Source organism: Choloepus didactylus, chromosome 9 (assembly GCF_015220235.1).
Source record: "Choloepus didactylus isolate mChoDid1 chromosome 9, mChoDid1.pri, whole genome shotgun sequence".
Lineage (NCBI taxonomy): Eukaryota > Metazoa > Chordata > Mammalia > Pilosa > Megalonychidae > Choloepus > Choloepus didactylus.
Window position 1 is genome coordinate 116,637,464 of NC_051315.1, and position 12,675 is coordinate 116,650,138.

At 37.1% G+C, this 12,675-nt stretch overlaps 1 long non-coding RNA gene and 1 pseudogene across 1 annotated transcript in view; one reads left to right on the forward strand and one right to left on the reverse strand.

The window, feature by feature from the left end:
* The window catches only part of LOC119544322, a 68,056-nt gene extending 57,930 nt beyond the window's left edge, over window positions 1–10,126 (reverse strand). Inside the window, exons 1-2 of the long non-coding RNA XR_005218816.1 lie at window positions 10,085–10,126; window positions 9,053–9,138 (exon numbers count right to left, since the gene is read on the reverse strand). This is a non-coding gene — a long non-coding RNA (uncharacterized LOC119544322). The remainder of the gene's footprint in view (window positions 1–9,052; window positions 9,139–10,084) is intronic.
* LOC119544320 lies at window positions 1,792–2,465 on the forward strand (annotated as a pseudogene).
* Window positions 10,127–12,675: the final 2,549 nt, after the last annotated feature.

The following is a 12,675-nucleotide window of genomic DNA, read 5'->3' on the forward strand; positions in this document are numbered from 1 at the left end:
TTTGCTAATGCTGCCAGAATGCAAAACACCAGAAATGGATTGGCTTTTTTATAAAAGGTTTATTTGGTTACACAGTTACAGTCTTAAGGCCATAAAGTATCCAAAGTAATGCATCAACAATCCTGTACCTTCACTGGAGGATGGCCAAGGATGTCTGGAAAACCTCTGTTGGGTGGGAAGGCACATGGCTGGCGTATGCTTGCTCCCAGGTTATGTTTCCAAATGGCCTTCCCCAAAATGTCTGCATCAGCTTCCAACGGCCATCTTCAAAATGTCTGTCTCAGCTACAGCAATGAGCTCCTTATGTCTGAGCTTATATAAGACTCTAGTAAACTAATCAAGGCCCACGCTGAATGGGAGTGGCCACACCTCCACGGGAATACTGAACCAATAGATTCCAAACTAATCCACACTAATACGTCTACCCCCACAAGACTGCATTAAAGAATGTGGCTTTTTCTGGGGGACATAGTATATACAAACCAGCACACTCTTCTCTGAATTTACAGCGTCCTTGAATGACTTTCAAATGTGTCATGTTTTTTAAAACATTTCTGTGTTTCCTCATCATTTGCCGTGTGTGTTTTTCTCCTGAAGGTAGCATTTGTTTCATATGCATCTTCACATTCTCTTCATGAATGTTACCTTACACATAGTTGAGGCCTTGTCAGTATTTGTGGAATGGAATTTTAACCTCTTCTTTGAGTTTCTTCTCATGTAGTAACTTTTTCATTCTTTGTTTCTTGCCAGGAAGCTGGAACTAGCAATACCCAAAAAGGTGTTCTTTCCTTGGGAATATGCATCCCGATGGAGCTGGTTTGATAACAGGCACAAAATAACCACATTTCTTAGCATTGTGGCTGGCATTTTGTCTGCACAGGCAACAAGTCTCACAATCGAAGGCACTTGTTCCAGAATGCCAGCCTAGGGTCTTAGGTAGTTATACAAATACTTTAAATTCTATATCTATCAGCAGAATGCCCTCAGGTTTACTCTAAAGAATTTGCAATTGTCATATTTAATCTGCTAAATGTGCCTCTGAATTCTAGAGCCTTTTCAGATCCCAAGAAGCCAGTGTTTTTTGAAGCTTAATCTAGTCTATACTAGGTGGCATTGCTGCCAATAGGGAAGTTTATCTCTAGAAATATGGCTGCAGAGGATTCCAGAGACTGCCACTTCTAACAAGATTTCTTTTATCTAAATAAAATTAACCCTTAATTACAACATCCACATAAATATTAATAAACTTGTACTCTATTGACAAACTATAGTAAATGATATTTTTAAATCCATATTTAGAGGCTTGCATCTCAAAATAAATAAATACATAAATAAAAGCTCACATCTAAAACTAGAATTTAAAACCAGTATTGGATTTAAAACCAGTATTGAATAACCTGAAAGACTGGGTTGTTGTGAGATGCCTCACTTTTCATCATTTATGTCTTGTATGTCAGTTACTATTTACTTTATCTAAGGTTGCCACCTGTTTTGCTCTTTCCTCCATATCCACTCCTTTCAAAGTTTTCCAAGAACCATCATGGAAAGTGGTGCCTACTTCCTGCAACCCCAGCTCCTCCTAACTTCAGTATTTGTGCAAGAAACTTGTCTGTCTATGGAGTCTTTAAGTTCAATGATTCACAACCCTGATTGCATATTAGAATCAACTTGGGGAATTTTAAATGATGCTGATCTCTCAACCCCAGATTTTCTAATTTAATTACTGGGGAAAAGGTCCATGCAAAAGCATTGCTTTGAAATTTTTAAAAACCTTCCCTCAATCAATCTAAGATGGCAACTGTGGAACCGGAAACCACCCCAACTCCTAATCCCCCACCTACAGAAGAAGAGAAAACAATCTAATCAGGAGGTTGCTAACCCAGAACACTGTATTAAACATCCACTACAGAACAGATGGGAGCTTTGGTTTTTTAAAAATGATAAAAGCAAAACTTGGCAAGCAAACCTTCAACTGATCCCTAAGTTTGATACTGTTGAAGACTTTTGGGCTCTGTACACCATATCCAGTTGTCTAGTAATTTAATGCCTGGCTGTGACTACTCACTTTTTAAGGATGGTATTGAGCCTATGTGGGAAGATGAAAAAAACAAAAGAGGAGGACGATGGCTAATTACATTGAACAAACAGCAGACACAAAGTGACCTCGATCGCTTTTGGCTAGAGCGCTGCACCTTATTGAGGAATCTTTTGATGACTACAGTGATGATGTATGTGGAGCCCTTATTAATGTTAGAACTAAAGGTGATAAGCTAGCAATATGGACTACTGAATGTGAAAAAGAGAAGCTGTTATACATATAGGGAGGGTACACAAGGAAAGGTTAGGACTTCCTCCAAAGATAGTGATTGGTTATCAGTTCCATGCAGACACAGCTACTAAGAGTGGCTCCACCACTAAAAATAGGTTTGTTGTTTAGGAAGACACCTTCTGAGTATTCTCATAGGAGACAGCGTCAAGCAATTGAGATTTGGGAGCTGAACCAAAGCCTCTTCAAAAGCAGAGTGGACTGCATTTAAATTTGATTTCCATCTAAATGTTGCTAAGATATAAGAAGAGTCTCATTTGCCTTTGTCCGGTACATCTGTGTTCATATATTATTATTTTTTTTAATTTTGTCTAGCATACCCACTATCCCAATCAATTACAGTACACATCGTCCCCAGAATCCATAAATGTGTTCTTGGCCCACTCTGTAATAGCTTAGTAGAATTACATTACAAACACATTTACCCATCCACAATATTCAAAAAAGAACTTGCATTTCTATACCTAAAGGAAAAAAAAATTCAATGTTCCTTTGTATGCAGGAGCATATTTTGCTGGTTTGGAAGAATATGATTATTCTAGTTTGCTAATGCTGCTGGAACGCAAAACACCAGCGATGGACTGGCTTTTATAAAAGGGGGGTTATTTGGTTACAAAGTTACAGTGTTAAGGCCATAAAGTGTCCAAGGTAACGCATCAACAGTCGAGTACCTTAACTGGAGGATAACCAATGGTGTCTGGAAAACCTCTGTTAGCTGGGAAGGCACATGGCCGGCTCCAAGTTCTGGCTTCAAAATGGCTTTCTCCCAGGGCGTTCCTCTCTAGGCTGCAGCTCCTCAAAAATGTCACTCTTAGTTGCTCTTGGGGCATTTGTCCTCTCTTAGCTTCTCCAAAGTGAGAGTCTGCTTTCAAAGGCCATCTCCAAAATGTCTCTGTAAGCTGAAGCTCCTCTCTCAGCTCCTGGGCATTCTTCAAAGTGTCCCTCTTGGCTATATCTCCTCTTCAAACATCACTCACTGCTGCACTGAGTTCCCTCTGCCTGTTGGCTCAGTTATATAGCCCCACTGATCAAGGCCCACCCTGAACGGGTGGGGCCACGCCTCCATGGAAATATCTAATCAGAGTTATCACCTACAGTTGGGTGGGGCACAGTCCATGGAAACACTCAAAGAATTCCAATCTATCAGCACTAAAATGTCTGCCCCACAAGATTGCATCAAAGATAATGGCATTTGGGGGACATAATACATTCAAACTGGCACAATGATGAATACAGTTTTCCAGCAATTTTCTTTGTTTCTTTTTACAGCATTGTCTCTGCTGTACTTTTGCTGATGGCTGCAAGATTTTAATTTATTTGTTTCCCTACTTGATAACATTAGTGATTCTGATTTCAGTTATTCATTTTGTTTTGCTTTTGTTTTTTCCTTCATGTAACGTTGGTGAAGGATCCAGGAATATGACACAAAGGTTGAATGAACATTAATTTGTGCAAAAAAAAAAAAAAAGCTTCCCTAATGATTCTAACATTCAGTCAGTTTGAGAATCACTGAACTGACGTTAGCCTGTCTCTTATTAAGAGTATTTCTTCATGTGTGGGATGTGTGGTCCACAGACCTCCTGCATCAGAATCACCTGAGAGGGTTATTGACAAGGTAAACCCCAGGTCTTATCCAAAACCAATGGGTCAAAAGGGAACCTACTTGCTAGTGGGACTGGGAAACTTTATTCTTCATAAAAAGGGTTTGTGCAAGCTACTTGCTCCTGGCTTACACCTTCCCCCTTCTCCCTACCTTGAACCTGGATGTGACACCATCTTGTGACTATGGAGGGCCAAGAATAAAGATAAAAGGCCAGTGCTCTAAGGCTGATGGAGTGGAGTGATGGAAAGACCCTGGGTCCTTGACGTCATTGTTAAGAAGCCCACAAATGCTTTCTGCATTCCAACCTGATAGCCCTCTCTCCCCAAGAATCCACTGCAGAGAGGAATTACATTTAAAGAAGCATGACCCAGTTAGAAGTCTCAATTTTTATTCCCTTTCAAACATTTAATATTGTGAAAGAGTTAGTCCATAAAGACTAATATGTAAACTCTTGTACCCCAATCTTCACCTCCGCTTCCAACGTTCATCCCTGCCCCCCATCAAAAATAAAGAATTGTCTCATCCATGTCACTTGGCCCCACCATCTAGGTCCCTTGAGTCCTTCTTTCCTCTCCACAGTGCTCTACCTTCTCATACTTTGTCTCCTCTCTTTCCTAAGAGAGTGAGAGGAGCGAGAAGAAGCTATGCAGGGAACAGGGGAGTGGGAAAGCGGTGAACCCCTTCACATCAATGATTTTAACCCCTCACACAAGAAAACTCAATATGTAAAAAGATGTAGACTTAGCTGTTCTCCAACTGAAGACAATGGGGAAAGGGTAGTAGGCCTCCACCCATATCCATCCATAGAATCCCAGTGTATAAATTCTTAACTTTAGCCTCCCTTCTGAATAATCATTGGAGATTTTCAAAATTATGGATGCCAGACTCTGCCCACCAAAATTGATATACAATAGATCTGGGTGGGGCCCAGACATCTGTTTTTAGAAGTCTCCCAAGTGTCTGATGAGCAGTTAGGTTAATAACCCCAGATCATAGAGAGCAGCTTGAAAAACCACCTCTATGTTGTGAACAGCAACGCAATAAAGTAAGGAAATCCTACACCCTCCTCTACTCCAGTCTACATTTAAGTCAATAGAACAATAGCTAGGCAGTTACCCAGCCCTATGGTCACTGAGATTTCATTTCACCTAATCAGAAAGAACTTACAGCTTGACAAAAATTTGAGCTCCTTCTTTGCTTCTGACAGAATGTTTCCATCTAACATAAATGAGCTTTAACTGCTACTTTAGCACAAGGCAAGAATGGTTTAGTTTTCCAGTGTTTCTATTTCAAGTCACATTAGTTCATCCACAGATTGCTTACTCCACCTGCTTCTGATAAGTGACCCTGGCTAACAGTCAAACTGAATTTCTGCAATGAACAAATGCTTTCCAAAGGGCTGAAACTTTTGGATATGTTCAAATATTTTCAGATCTTGACAAACACATGGATACCATAATTATGTGTAGCAGTTCTGTGCATGTGTTTTGATCATGTTTTACATTTATCTGTTCAAAAGAAAAAAAAAGATTAAAATCTTAGTCTATTTTAGTCTCTTTCTTATTATGAAATTTTATTATAATCATGAACTCCCTTTGCTTTTTAGAGTTATTCTTAGAATCCCCAAATGCAAAATGGTGAATGACATCATCATTGAGTAATGGCAATGTATCACAAAGAGGAAATAGACTTTTTTTAAAGACTGTGATAGGATTCAGTTTATTTTAATTATACATTCATAGCCCTAACATTATATCACTGTCTATGCCAGATCTGTCACCACTTAATAAAAAGTTTTCCAAATTTCCTTTTTTGGTTCCCAGTCTTAAAATGGGTGCCATCCTCAAAAGCATTTTGAGACATCAGATGCTTTTGAGAGTATAGCAAGCTTTTTTAAAAAAAGCTAACTAAATGAAAAGTGTAATTCCCATAGATAAAAGATGCTTTTCATTAGTACAAGTTATTAGCTCATCTATTTAAATGAAATGATTCTCCATAGAGACTGATCTTCCTTCATTGAAAATGCTGAACCCAAATGAGATTGAGGCCTTGTAATTACCAGAAGAAAAGATCAATTGAATTAATACTGTTCCATAAAGCCATCCTTTTCATTTATTTCTCCTGAATCACAGGAACTTCTGGGAAATCTCATACCCTTGCTCTTCATTAAGGAACAGGTAATGCGTTTACCTTTCATTTGATGATTCAGGCTAGAGAACACCATGATCTGTGATCTGACCCCTGGGGTTTAGAAATAAACAAATCATTTTCACATCAATATTGGGATCACTTTGAGGGAGCTGGGAGATGAGTTTTTCTAAGGACTGAGAAAAATCAATGTATTTCACAAAGCTAAAGGAAATACTCATAGCAAGATGATAGGAGTTGTCTGCCAAGGCGTATGGCCTCAGCAACCACCTGGGGCAGGCTAAAGAAGTAATCTCCTTGAAACATCAGCTTACAGGGACAATTTGGAGAAGGAAGCCAAGGACTTTGTTTCCTCTCTGCATTTGGGAGTACAGATTCCCACTGTTCTCTTGATACAGGCAGAGTTGAGATCTCATTTCCTTATGTGCCCACATTGTCATCTAAGACACAAATAAATTATAAACTTCAGGAGGAACAATCCTTGGGATGGGGCAGGGGGGCAGGGGATCTGTGTCCTTGGTGGAAGGGATAGCATATGTATAAAAAACAAGCCCCACCCCCATAACTATCTTCTCTCTATGATGCAGCCTTGGTTTTTTCTAGCATGTTCTAACCTTAGCTTTACCTGTTGAGTTAATATGTTATTCTTTATAAAGTCATGGTTGAAAAGACACCACATTTGTAGAATGTGATCAAGAAAAACGATTACTTACCCTGATCTTTCCACCCTATGTTTCGTTTGTCAGTCAAAGATTTTAAATGTTCTCTAACTAACGTCATCTCTGTTTTAAAGAAAAAGAAACTGTGGGGTGTATTCTTCAAAAAGACCTTGTACAAACTCTTGGAACAAGCCAAGCGGGAAGCTATATTGGACCCAAAGCTTATCCTTTTAAAAAGGCTGTTTCTTGCCCCCAAAAGGCATTCATTCTGATTAAGAAGGCAGTTTTGTGTTCATTCAGAAAAAGAACAAATACTTTTGGAAAATATGTTCCAATCTATTTTGAGCTTCTTCTGAGGTTCCCAATTCCATAAAATCCAGTACACATTGTTTCTACTCTTTCCTAGACATTAAACCCAAATTTTCTCTAAAGTTTCCTTCTTTCCAATAGACAAAATGGAGAGTCACTCAGATGGTAAAGACTGCTCACAAAGATTACAAGAGGAAATTCAAGTCATCTGCATCTCAGACTTCTTCCTCTGTATTTTCAATACAGCAACAATGTCCTCTTAGAAATGGCTTTATCGTCTCATCTCAACAACTAGACTTCTTGCTGGTGGTAGGGCATTAGGACACGACAGAGGAGACATTATTTGTGCAGATACTGAATCCAAAAGGTAGGTAGAGTAATTGTCAGGTAACTAAAGAGAAATAACTGGTGAATGTGAGAAAAAGGAATATGAGAATGGATATGAATTTTTGATTCAATTTTAAGACTTGATCTCAGGCATGGACAAATCTCTAATGGGTTCCAACCAACAAGATTAGTTTACTTAGATTGTGTTGGAGGGAGAGGGGTAATATGAAGGCTAGAGATAGTCTAAAAGAGAAAAAGTTTACAAGAAAGGAAATGAGGAAAAAGAATTTGTACCATCTGAACCGTCTAGTCAACATTTAATGATATTTCATGTTGCTGCCCATCAATGTCACTTAATATATATTTGAAAGAAAAAGGGAATAAACTAAGAAACTTCTCAAGCTGGATAAAAAGAACGCAAGGTACTTCAGAGTTCATCCTGAGACCATTTGCGTAGATCTTAATGAGCAAAGATGAGCTGTGACTCAGTGACTAACTGAAGGAAATGAGTCATATGATGGTGTATTTAGCTGACATGCAGTTTGAACATTGGGAAGTAAAGTTACTGAAAACTATTTCTGTTGTTAAGATCTTTATTTTCCAACATAATTTGGAAAACACATTTCTGGATCCCATGATTTTGTATCCAACCTAATAGTGAAGCTCTCTCTCAAAAGCCAAGATGTTTTGATATTCTTCTGTTTCTTTCAAATAAACATCTGCATTGATCATGAAACATTAAAATCAGGAAAGTCATGAATGCAGTAAAATAATCTTTGCACTCTCTCTGTGAGGCATATGAATCCATATGTATTAAGAGGAAATTACACTATTTGAAAAAGCCAATCATGGAAACAATGCAACACCCAACATCATAAAATATGCAAGCTCAGAGTCTACAAAATGTTTAGCACTTTTGTCCAATAAATGTAAAATATCAAAATCTCCTTGTCAAAGGTAATGATGGTCTTAAATTTCTGTTACATTTTGTTCTCTTATATATACGAAACACTTGGAGGCATATCCATGATGAATACATACTTCTTTATAAAGCAAAGTAAGACATGAAGATAGTGAGAAGATATTTTCTAATCCTACAATTATTTTCTCTTTGTTTTTTAGATCCCTTTCCATTCGTCTGTCTACATGACAAGCAAGTGAAAGAAGTACTTCAGATTTCTGAGTTTTATGATATCCCCTCAAAATGACGCATAACCTAGCAAATCTTATTAGCAAGTCAAACCATTTTGTGAGACAAATGGTTTAGTTGTCTCTGCTCATTCAGTTCTTGTTCTCACTAAAACATGTAATTCTTTTACCCCATGATAGGTTTTCTGCTGTATATGACTTGACATTCATCCCACGTTAGTCCAACAAGTATATGCATGACAACAAGCCCCATAGACTGGATAGGACTGAGAAACTGGCTTGGAAGCTGGGAATATCCTCAGCTGCCACCCAGAGTCAGGCTGACAGGAGTGTTCCCAAGGCTATTTTGTAGCTTAGTTTACCAAATTATCTTTTGAGATCTCCCAGAATGGAACTACGAGTACTGTTTACCATGAACAAACAGCTTCTATATGTAGGAACTCAATTACATGGTGAAGAAGCAACCCCAAAAGGTAGAAGCATTTAATAAAGCACCCATGTATAGTAGCTAGTGTTCAGGGAACAACTTACCATGTGCCAGGCACTGTGCAAAGCACTCTGCGTATATGACTCATTTCATCTTCATTACAACCACACGATGACGCTACTGTTAATATCTGTTTTACAGTTGAAATAAACAGATCAGACACAGAGGTTAAGCAAATTGCTGATATTACACAGCTAGAGAACATTCAAAGCCTAGCTCAGAGTCTGTGCTCTCAGCTAGTACACTATACAGCCATTTATAGGTTATAAAGGAAGATTCTACTTATTGATGGAGAGTTTTTCTAGAAACTACATCAGAAAACCCTGCCCTTAAAAGCATCACATTTATCTGTAATTTTTCTGTACTCATCAGTCACTCTCTTCCAACATTATGTAGTAATCCTAATTGGTAAGGGACAATTCAGACTTAAATTTAAGCCAGAAGAAACTGACAAGCCAGCTGCTCAAACATTTAAAGAAATAGCTGCAGCAGTGGAAGGAGATGATGGGAGCAGCATCAGATAAATAAATTGGAAAAATTCAGGGCAGCAAGAGTTAAAGATTGCCTGTTACTGGAATAAGTATATATTAGATCCCTTCCCTAGATTGCTATAGCAACTGTTATCTGCACCATATGATTTAGAAATTGATCATAAATTGTCTCAGGTTTCTCAAAACATTTCACCTTCTCTTCCCAAACATACTGTTTGAATCTGTATTGCCTTTGTGCACATGCAGCCATATCCAATCCATTGTTAGAATCAAAACTGATATACAAATGTTGCAGAGCAATTAGGTTTCCATAATTTTTCTTGTATACAATTAATTTACTTAATTACAAAAGTAGTATGCATTCAATATAACACTTTTTTTATCTTCATTTTATTGAGATATATTCACATACCACGCAGTCATACAAAACAAATCGTACATTCAATTGTTCACAGTACCATTACATAGTTGTACATTCATCACCTAAATCAATCCCTGATACCTTCGTTAGCACACACACAAAAATAACAAGAATAATAATTAAAGTGAAAAAGAGCAATTGAAGTAAAAAAGAACACTGGGTACCTTTGTCTGTTTGTTTGTTTGTTTCCTTCCCCTATTTTTCTACTCGTCCATCCATAAACTAGACAAAGTGGAGTGTGGTCCTTATGGCTTTCCCAATCCCATTGTCACCCCTCATAAGCTCCATTTTTATACAATTGTCTTCGAGATTCATGGGTTCTGGGTTGTAGTTTGACAGTTTCAGGTATCTACCACCAGCTACCCCAATTCTTTAGAACCTAAAAAGGTCAACATAACACTTTAAGAAATAAAGAAACGTAAACACACACAGAAATACCCATCATTTTATCACTACTGTGATTTGGCTTATATAAGTTCATGCTTCTCTCCTCAGAGATTTCAGTAAAATAATAATGAAAGGTAAATGGTGCAGAGCCTAAAGTGTGAACTAAATGGAATAATAAATTAAAGTGGTGATTATTTTCATTCCATGTGAATATTCATAAAGAGAAGATTCCTAGAAGTAAAACTGCTACTTGAAAAGTACACATATTTTCAGTTTTGCCACTAACTGCCAAATTTCCCTCAAAAATTTACACTACTTTACAGTAAAAGAATATCTTTCCCCATGCCCAAACATTAAACAGTATCAGCTTCTATATTTTTACTAGTCTGGATGCAACATGGCAATTCAGCTTAGTATGAATTTCTATTTGTGAATGAGTTGAGCCTGTTTTTGATGAGATTACTGGACGTTTGATTCAGTGAGTTGCCTGTTCATTTCCTGTATCCATATTTTTTTGTATTTTGGTTACTTTTCCTTTTCTTATTGATTTGTACTAGCTCCTTATATTTAATGGATATTAATTCTTTGCCTCAGGTTGCAAATATTTTCTCCCAGTTTTCTGCTTGCATTTTAACTTTTTTATGATATGTTTTATGATTTAAAAGTTCTAAAATTTATGTAGTCAAATCTGTCAATCTTTCCCTTTATGATTTCTGGATTTGGGGCTTTGCCTAGGAAGGTATTCCCTATCCCAATATTTATAAATACCTCCCTATTCTTTTATAATTTTTTGTATATTAAAATTATCAGTTGTTTAATGTATCTAGAATATATATGCATATACAATGTGAGATAAGGCTCTGACTTTTTTTCATTTTGTGGCTATCCAGGGGTACCTTCATCATCTGGTCAAATTTTAGATTTCTTCCTTTTATTACAATCTGTAATGTTTTATTGTAACCCCAGAAATAAGAGTAGTAGCTATATTCAATATAATACTCTCCAAGCATATCCACTTACCCATAGCCTTTTCATAAAACTTGTGATTGGGTATTTTTTGTTTCAATCTAATTGATGAAGAAATTGAGGGTCACAGAGATTAAGCAACATAACCACAGGTATGTTGCTAACAAGAGGCATATTCGAATCAGGTGTGTAGATCTTTTGACCCATGTGCCATGTATTTTCTACCATCACCATTGTTTTCTCAGGTCCAAAGTATAACTGGAAAAAGAGCTAAAAATTGCCTTCAATATGTAGTATCAAATATTAAATATCTGTAAGTTTTATTTGCAATATTTGATCAACCATCATCACATAGTGGTGTTTGCAAGGTATACAGATTCCCTTTGACAGGTGAAAATCAAACAAGTGATTAATACTTTTATTTCCCAAGCATGAAACTCATACCTTGACATCATCTGAGAAACATAACCTCATCTAGTGTAAAAAAAAAAAAATTACTATGACCCAGGGTTGTACAATTTAAATTTTTACAAAGCTTCATTATCTTTAAAGCAATACATCATCTATGCAAATCAGGAATTGGCCAATTTTCTGGAAAAAGCCATCTAAGAGATATGTTAAGTTTTGTGGGCCATACATTCTCTGTCACAACTACTCAACTCTGCTGTTGTAGCACAAAGGCAGACATGGGTAGTACATAAATGAATAGCACGGTTGTGTTCTAATTAAACTTTATTTACAAAAACGGGCACTAGGCTGGATTTGGACCATAGCCACAGTCTGATGGACCTGACATAAATTATCACAAGGGATTTTACAGTTCTTACAATTTGTTAATGCAGGTAATAATGACGAAGTAAAAAAAAAATAAGGAACAGTCAATGTTGGATATGAGAAAAATCTACAGGACTTTAATTTCTCAGAATATAACATGATAAATATTTGTCCCCCCATATTTGCAACTGAATTAATGTCCCGGAGCAGTAAGTGGATTTTTGGTATATGTTAAAGATAGAACCAACAGCAAACAGGACTCACTAATGAATTAGATGTAAGGAAGGAATCAATGACTCAAAACTTTCCAGCATGAGTCAATGGTGATGCCATTTATTGAAATGGTAAAGACTGGGTAAGAATATAATTGAGTATGATGGGTGGAATTAAGTTGAGTTTGAAATGTTAATTTTGAAATGTCTATGAGGCATACAAGTAGAACCACCAGGTAGGCTGTTGAATATACTCAGAAAAGAGGTCTTGACTAAAAATATAAAACTGGGAGTCATCAGCTCATAGAGGATATTTAAGGCCATGGAAATGAAAGAAATTGCCTAGGCAGAGAATGTAGAAAGGAAGAAACACAAGTAAAGATACTGATGTCCTTTCTGAATCATCCAAGAAAGAA